We start from the raw sequence: 7,702 nt of genomic DNA on the forward strand, positions 1-7,702 counted from the left end.
AGGTAATCTGCAGAGAAACAAGATCCTGAAGCCACTGTTTGGTAGGAACATGAAAATAACAAAATTGCCAAAACTGGTTTGGCTCAGTGGATAGAGCGTCGGCCTGCGGACTGAGAGGTCCCAGGTTCGATTCCGGTCAAGGGCATGTACCTTGGTTGCGGGCACATCCCCAGTGGGGAGTGTGCAGGAGGCAGCTGGTCGATGTTTCTCTCTCATCGATGTTTCTAACTCTCTATCTCTATCCTTTCCTCTCTGTAAAAACTCAATAAAATATATTTTTTTAAAAAAGAAAAGAACAAAATTAAGCAACCGAATTTCCTTGTTATTAGGAGCTTCAGAGTGCAGTGAAAACATACTGTGGGGGTGAGGGGTGGGGAGAAGTTATAGAACAACAGACTAAAATCCAATCTGTGTTTTAAAAACATGTATGCATGTGTTTTCATGTAAATGGATGAGAGAATGTGTGTGTGCATGCAGGCACATTTAGATAGACATGTATGTACGGGCATAGAGAAATGTCTGAAAGTATACCAAATTGTCCAAATTGTTTCCAATGCTTATCCCTTGTAGTCAAATAAGACAGATAGAGAGGGGATCTCTCTCTACTTTTTTTTTTAAATCCTCACCCAAGGATATTTTCCCATTGATTTTAGAGAGAGCAGAAGAGAGAGGGAAAGACAGAGAAAAATATCAATAATATCAATATAAGAGAAACACATCGATTTGTTGTCTCTTGCAAGTGCCCTGATCAGGCCTGGGTCAGGGAGGAGCCTGCAACCAAGGTATTTGCAGTCCCACTTAGTTGTGGAAATTTGAAAAGTCTATTCACATATGTTTTCTTTATTTTCTAACTCTGCAAAGTGGGCATGCCCTTCTGACCAGGAAGAGATGTGAAGCTCAAACAAACTGAGGCTTCTGAGGGTGTTCTAGAAAAGTAAAGGCATTAAAAAAGCAATACAATATAAATATGAGATTGAACTTTTTCTATTATTTCTGTTGAGAAACCAAGAGTGCACTTGAAATACCCTTGTAGAGGTGGAGAAAAGTTATTTATTTGTGTGTGTGTGTGTGTGTGTGTGTGCGCGCGTGTGTGTGTGTGTTGTTGTTGTTGTTGTTTTTTTCTTGAAAACATTTCTCCTGAAGGAATTTACAAAAGGTTAGCTATGATCAGGGCTTGTTGCAAAGTGACACTCTGGGATCCTGAAAAGATTCACAACCATGAGAATGTCCTCTGCTCATGTTTTAGAGAGAGCAGAAGAGAGAGGGAAAGACAGAGAAAAATATCAATAATATCAATATAAGAGAAACACATCGATTTGTTGTCTCTTGCAAGTGCCCTGATCAGGCCTGGGTCAGGGAGGAGCCTGCAACCAAGGTACATGCCTTTGACCAAAATCAAATCTGGGACCCTTTGGTTTGTAAGATGATGCACTAACCACTGAGAAAACTGGCCAGGCTTACTCTTCTTAATTATACATATTAAGGTTTGAAATTTTTGGCAGTGGTGGACTTCACTTTCTTTTAGTCATTGTTCTATTATTTCTGTTGAGAAACCAAGAGTGCACTTGAAATACCCTTGTAGAGGTGGAGAAAAGTTATTTATTTGTGTGTGTGTGTGTGTGTGTGTGTGTGTGTGTGTGTGTTTTCCATCAATCCATGTGTTGTTGTTTCACACTAGGTAATAAGGGTACTAACACAATGCAGCTTCTGTCCTCAAGGAATTTATGATATATCTTTCAGGAGCTGAGTTTCTTTCTTTTAACTTTTTACTGTGTTTTCATTTTATTCCAGACATCTGACCTGAGTTTTTGCTGCCATTCCCCTTATACTCTCTGACCAATCAATATTTCTTTTAGTATCATCTGGGAGCATAAGGCAAAAGGCTCAAACATTTTCATGTTATGGGCAGAAACATGTCTAAATGGCAGCGGAGAAGCCACAAAATCTGCAGATACTTTACGATGCAAGATTTTTTTATTCTGTGGAAAATAGGAGGTTGATAAGGGATGTCTATTCAACAGCAAAGCACCCTTTCTAGTTTGGAGAATATGTAAGTCCTCAATATATCATTCTTTTAAAAAAATATATTTTTATTGACTTCAGAGAGGAAGCGAGAGGGAGAGAGAGAAACATCAATGATGAGAGAGAATCATTGATTGGCTGTCTCCTGCATGCCCCGTACTGGGGATTGAGCCCAAAACTTGGGACCCTTTAGTCCGAAGGCCTACACTCTATCCACTGAGTAAAACTGCCTAGGGCTCTGTATCTATATTTTCAGTTCAAGAATGTTATAGAAGTGCAATCATACAGTATATAACTTTTTGGAAATAGATTTTTCACTCAACATAATTCTGTTGAAATCCATCCAAATTACTGCATATGTTCATTCTGTAGTTTGTTGTTGTGTATTGGTGAGTAGTGTTCCAAGGTATGGATATTACCACAGTGTTTATTCATTCATTGAAGAACATATGAGAGACACCAGTTAAAGAATTCATAAGACCTTTCTATATTATTTCTTGCAACTGAATAAGAATCTACAAGTGCCTCAAAAATAAAAACTTTAGTAAAAGAATAAGGTGCCACAAACTCAGTATTCTACCCTTTGGGGGGCATTAAAATGCTTACAAGTTCATATGAAACTGCTAACAGGGAACAACTCTGAAGAGGAAGATTACAAAACTAGGAAGTCAAGAGTGCAGGAAAATTTTATTTTTTAGAAAGCAAATGTATTTTTTTTAGTGGCAATAAAGAAAAAGAAAATATGTTTTTATGTGGCTCCCTTTCATTCACTTTTTCACGCAAAAATAAAAATTCCATAAGGATAAAAATACAGTAAAAAGCCAGTTACTGTGGAGCAAAGAATTACGAGGTATTATTCTGTCCAAACATAGATACAAAGAGAAGAGAGTAGGAAAGTTCTTATGCATTGTACTGAGAGTAGTCTTAGGCGTTTCCATTATTTAAAACATATAACTGTAAATATTTAGGTGTGAATGCAAATTAGCTGTACATGAAGCAGCTTATTATAGCTTTTTCATTGAAAAGTTTAATACCCAGAACACTTATCAAAAAGACTAGAAATTTTAAGAAGCTAAAATATTTAAACTTCCAAAATATTCTTTGAACATGGATTATTTAAAAACTCATGGTGACAGTTTTGTGGCCCGATAACTAACAATGTGCCAAAATGTCAATGACTGAACTAACAGCCCTGGACTCCCTTAACATCAACACCAAGCCATGCTATCTAAACCGATTTATAATTTTTAGTATCACTTTCCTAATTGAAAAAAGGAGCCATATCTAAGCTAGCTTCAAAGTACCTGGAATATTTGAATTTCAGTGATAAACGTATCTTTTCTGTGATTATTACTTTCTCTAGAGCTCCACTTGACACATAAACTTTATGGTGTCTGTCTTTTAGTTTCACCTTCCATTAAAACATAGACATATCCATAGGCATGTTTTTTTGAAGCTTTCGATCTTTCACTCCTTATTGCAATTACAAATTGAGGAACATCTTAATGCAATTTCTTAGAGCATTGGATCATAGTGTATATGTAAATACATCAAAGATTTGCAACCTCTGTGCTTTAAGAATTCATATTACTAATGTGAACACATTTTTCCTCATCAATGACACATAATGAAATTAAATGTTAGACTATGGAGATTCAGCTCAATTCTAATTTCAGATAAATGAGGACACACATTTTCTTCTCTTGAAGAATCACCTCTACACATGCATGAACAATCAGAAATAATGATTTTTTAAAGAATCACAGCAGATGTGAATTTAAATCAAATTAGTATTAGTCAAGTGAGAACAGCCAGTCCAACCAGTAATCTTAACTGTACTACTGTGGCAATTATTTATCAATGTCCCTATAAAATCTCTACTTCTAATAATAGTTATGTTTGAACATACAAAGCTTGGTGTACCTGAAGGGAAAAAATAAGAGTCACCAAAGAAATGATGACTTTGTTGTTTCACAGTCCAGTCCACTTTTTCCCCAAGCACAATTTTACTTGCATTCATTTATATTTTCCAAAATTAACCTAAATATATTTTGCCAGCGTTAAAAAGATAAATTTCTGTTTAACATTTTTATGTGGCTTTGACCTATATGAATGTCCTAACACACCTATAGCCATGAAACGGCATAAAGTTAATTCTTACAAGTAACAACGAGGTGGAGGCACAGTCCTTATGTCAGAGGAGTAATAGGTGCCAATGAGAATTTCAAAAGTAGATGTCGAATGCTGATTTGAAAAATACATTAGGTGAGCCTGGCTAGCGTGGCTCAGTGGATGACCAGGAACCAAGAGGTCACTGGTTTGATTCCAGGTCAGGGCACACGCCCGGTGGAGGGTTCAATTCCCAGTAGGGGGCGTGCGGGAGGCAGACAATTAATGATTCTCTCTCATCATTGATGTTTCTATCTCTCCCACTCCCTCCCTCTCTGAAATCAATAAAAATCTGTTTTAAAAAGATACACTAGGTGATCCCGAGAGTCTCCAAATTGAGAATTAACTAAATTAACTTTGGTTTTTTATCTCTTAATGAACTTAATAATTTCTGCCAACTTAAGTAGATACCCAGATGGTATCTCTTTTCTCCATAAGCCAAAAATAATGTCTTAATATAAATTTTAATCACATCTTTTTAAGATTTAGGAAGACAAAGGAATAGATTTAAACAGATCCTTTATATGCCTATAACCTGCTTTGACAATGTTCTTATCATTTAATGCAGCAATTTTCAACTAGTGTGATGCCAGAATTTTTAAAACATGTAATACCTGACTATTTAGTCAGGAGCACTGACCTATTTCCCTTTAGATTGTCAAACAGAAAAAAATGACAAGAGCCAACACAATAGTCACCCGGTGTGAATGAATCAAACTTATACCTATTTTTTGTCAGACTGGCAAAACATTTATTTTTGGTGTGCTGCAGAATTGTAGAAATTAGTTTATGTGTGCCATGAGATGAAAAAGGTTGAAAATTGCTGGTCTAATGCCACCCACAATCATTTGTGCCGGCTGTGATTCACAATCCATGCAGGGCTAACTTCTTAAACTGAGATTTTTTTAACTCCTCATGTGCTACATAGATACTGTTTCAATGTATTATTATTAAACGAACTACATGTCTCTTCTGCAAGCAGACAAAGATGTGTGGCTGTGTGATGAGTTTCTTTGGGGACAAGGGCACAGACTTTGTTATTAACTTTTGAATTGGCCCTGAGGGACCTGGGTAAATGGTTGTATTGACGCAGCACTTTCAGTTAAGAAAATGATCTGGAACACAGCCTTTGTATTCATAGTCCCTAAGATGCCAATGCTGCCTGCCTATTCCTGCGCACAACACACGTTACCTAAATCATCTCTGCAGATGTGTGCGAACCAGAGCTATCTGTGCTCTATCTGTCTGTGAAGGGCAATAACAAAACGTTACAACCCATTTAGCAATAAACCATGCATCCTTCCTGCAAGTCTTTGCTTGCATTTGATTTGCAACATTTCACCTCCTCTATAAATTTAACTTCATAGTCTTTAGTAATTTCTGGCAACATAAGTAGATACCCAGATGGTATCTCTTTTATCCATAAGTCAGAAATAATGTCTCAATATAAATTCCAATCCCATCTTTTGAAGATTTAGATTCAAAATTTTATAAAGCAGCAACACACACAAATATTGAGACAATACCTTAGGTGAAAGGCATAGCAGCAAAATTTAAGTCTAAGAAAGCGACATGTGATTTGATTTAGTCAGCAGTAGTATAATTAAATGGATACCTGATGACACAGGCATAAAGACCACTGTCCTGGAGTAATGTTGGCCGGAACCAAATGGAGTCTTCTTCCTTGCTCATTCTACTTCCATCAAAGGCTATTGGCTCTTCAAAGTCTCCAGGACCAGAGCTTTTATACCACATCAAACTGAGTCCAGCGCTTTGGGCTAGGGAGTAATTTGCTCTGATATAACCATAAAAGAGTGCACACTTGATTCGAACAGGTTCTCCGACCAAAACTTGATATTTCTTGATGTCGATAGACCAATCGGTGCATCCGTCAGCTAAAAACAAGTGAGAGAGAGAGAGAGAGAGAGAGAGAGAGAGAGAGAGAGAGAGAGAGAGAGAGAGAGAGAGAGCGCACATTAGAGGAAGATTTAAGAATTACTTCATTCATTCGTTATTCATTCAACAAATATATATTGAACACCCATATTGGACTAGATTCTATTCTAGGCACAGAGGATTCAGCCATGGATAAAACTCAGAATGACGCTGAAAGTAATTTACCATGCTGACAAACAACATATTCGTCACTCAGCTTGCCTCTGCTGGTCTTTATTCTCAGTTTAGAGCAGTGTGGTGGTTATTGATTTATTGCCTTTCTACTGTACATCTGCCTATCCACCCTTTTTGGACTGTTCTTTGAAAATGGACCCGGACCTTGGAAACTTCTGTTAGCTGCCACTGAAGCACTGTTGGTAGAGGGTGCTGAAGAGACATTGCGGCAGCAAAGGGTTCTGCTCCCTGGTTCAAGTGTGTTTCCTAGGAGGGCTCTTGCCGAGGGCAAGGCTTCTCCAGCACCCGATTCCTGCACTCAGTGCCAGGCAGCCAGCAGCTTGGCCATTTTGTATCATAGCCTCATGTAAGACACTTTTCCACAAACGGCTTGCCCAGGTGCTTTCGAGGAGGAGTGCTTGTCAAGTTCCAGAGGGCAGATTTGCAAGTTCGGCCAGTGTGGCACTTCAGTGATGTGGGAGCCCTGACCAGAGGACACTGGAGGTTAAAGGCCCATGTGCCATCCCCATGCATGCAAGCAATGACACAGCATTATTACTATGTTAAAGGCCCCTTTGGCCTATGCATGCGCGAGGCAGTGACCCAGCAGCAGCACTATATGTACTTTGCAAGCACACCCTTATGTAACCTGTTTATATTAATGTAGCACTAAAGTCACTAATTAGCACGAGGCCTCTTTCGATTGAGCATGTATATAAGATGCCACTGACCAGCCAGTTGTTGGCTGCTTTGTTCATAATAAACATGTCCCACCTACCTACTGTACCTTGTGTGTTCTTCCAATTTCCTACACCCAGAAGTGTCAAGTTCCTGGCTGAGGAACCTGCACTACCCAACACTACCCAGGTCAACTGCTTGGGAGGCAGCTATGTTCACCACTATACTACCAACCATTCAGTAAGCCATGCACTTTCCCAGTAAGGTTTGGATTTCACTCTGGAGTTCAGAAGATAGGGGCTTTTCCTTGGATGCTGTGTATCAGCCATAGGATTAAGAGCAACCTTTATTCTTTTGAGTTCTCTTTTGCTATAGACTGAATGTTTGTGTCCTCCTAAAAGTCATACCTTGAAGCTCTAGCCCTGAATGCGATAGTGCTTGGAGGAGGGGGTCTTGGGGAGATAGGTATGTTTAAATGAGATTATGAGGCCAGAACCCTCATGAAAGAATTAGTGCTGTTAGAAGAGATATCAGCACTTCCTCTCCCTCATCTTTTCTTCCCTTCATTCCCCCGCCCTTCAGGTGCTCATAGAGGAAAGTTCTGTGAGCACAGTGTAAGGGTGGTCATCTGTAAACTAGAAATAGGTCTCTCACCAGAAACCAAATCAGCTAGCACATTCACCTTGGAAATCTCAGCCCCCAGAGCTGTGGGAAATACATTCCT

Source organism: Myotis davidii, unplaced genomic scaffold (assembly GCF_000327345.1).
Source record: "Myotis davidii unplaced genomic scaffold, ASM32734v1 scaffold29, whole genome shotgun sequence".
Lineage (NCBI taxonomy): Eukaryota > Metazoa > Chordata > Mammalia > Chiroptera > Vespertilionidae > Myotis > Myotis davidii.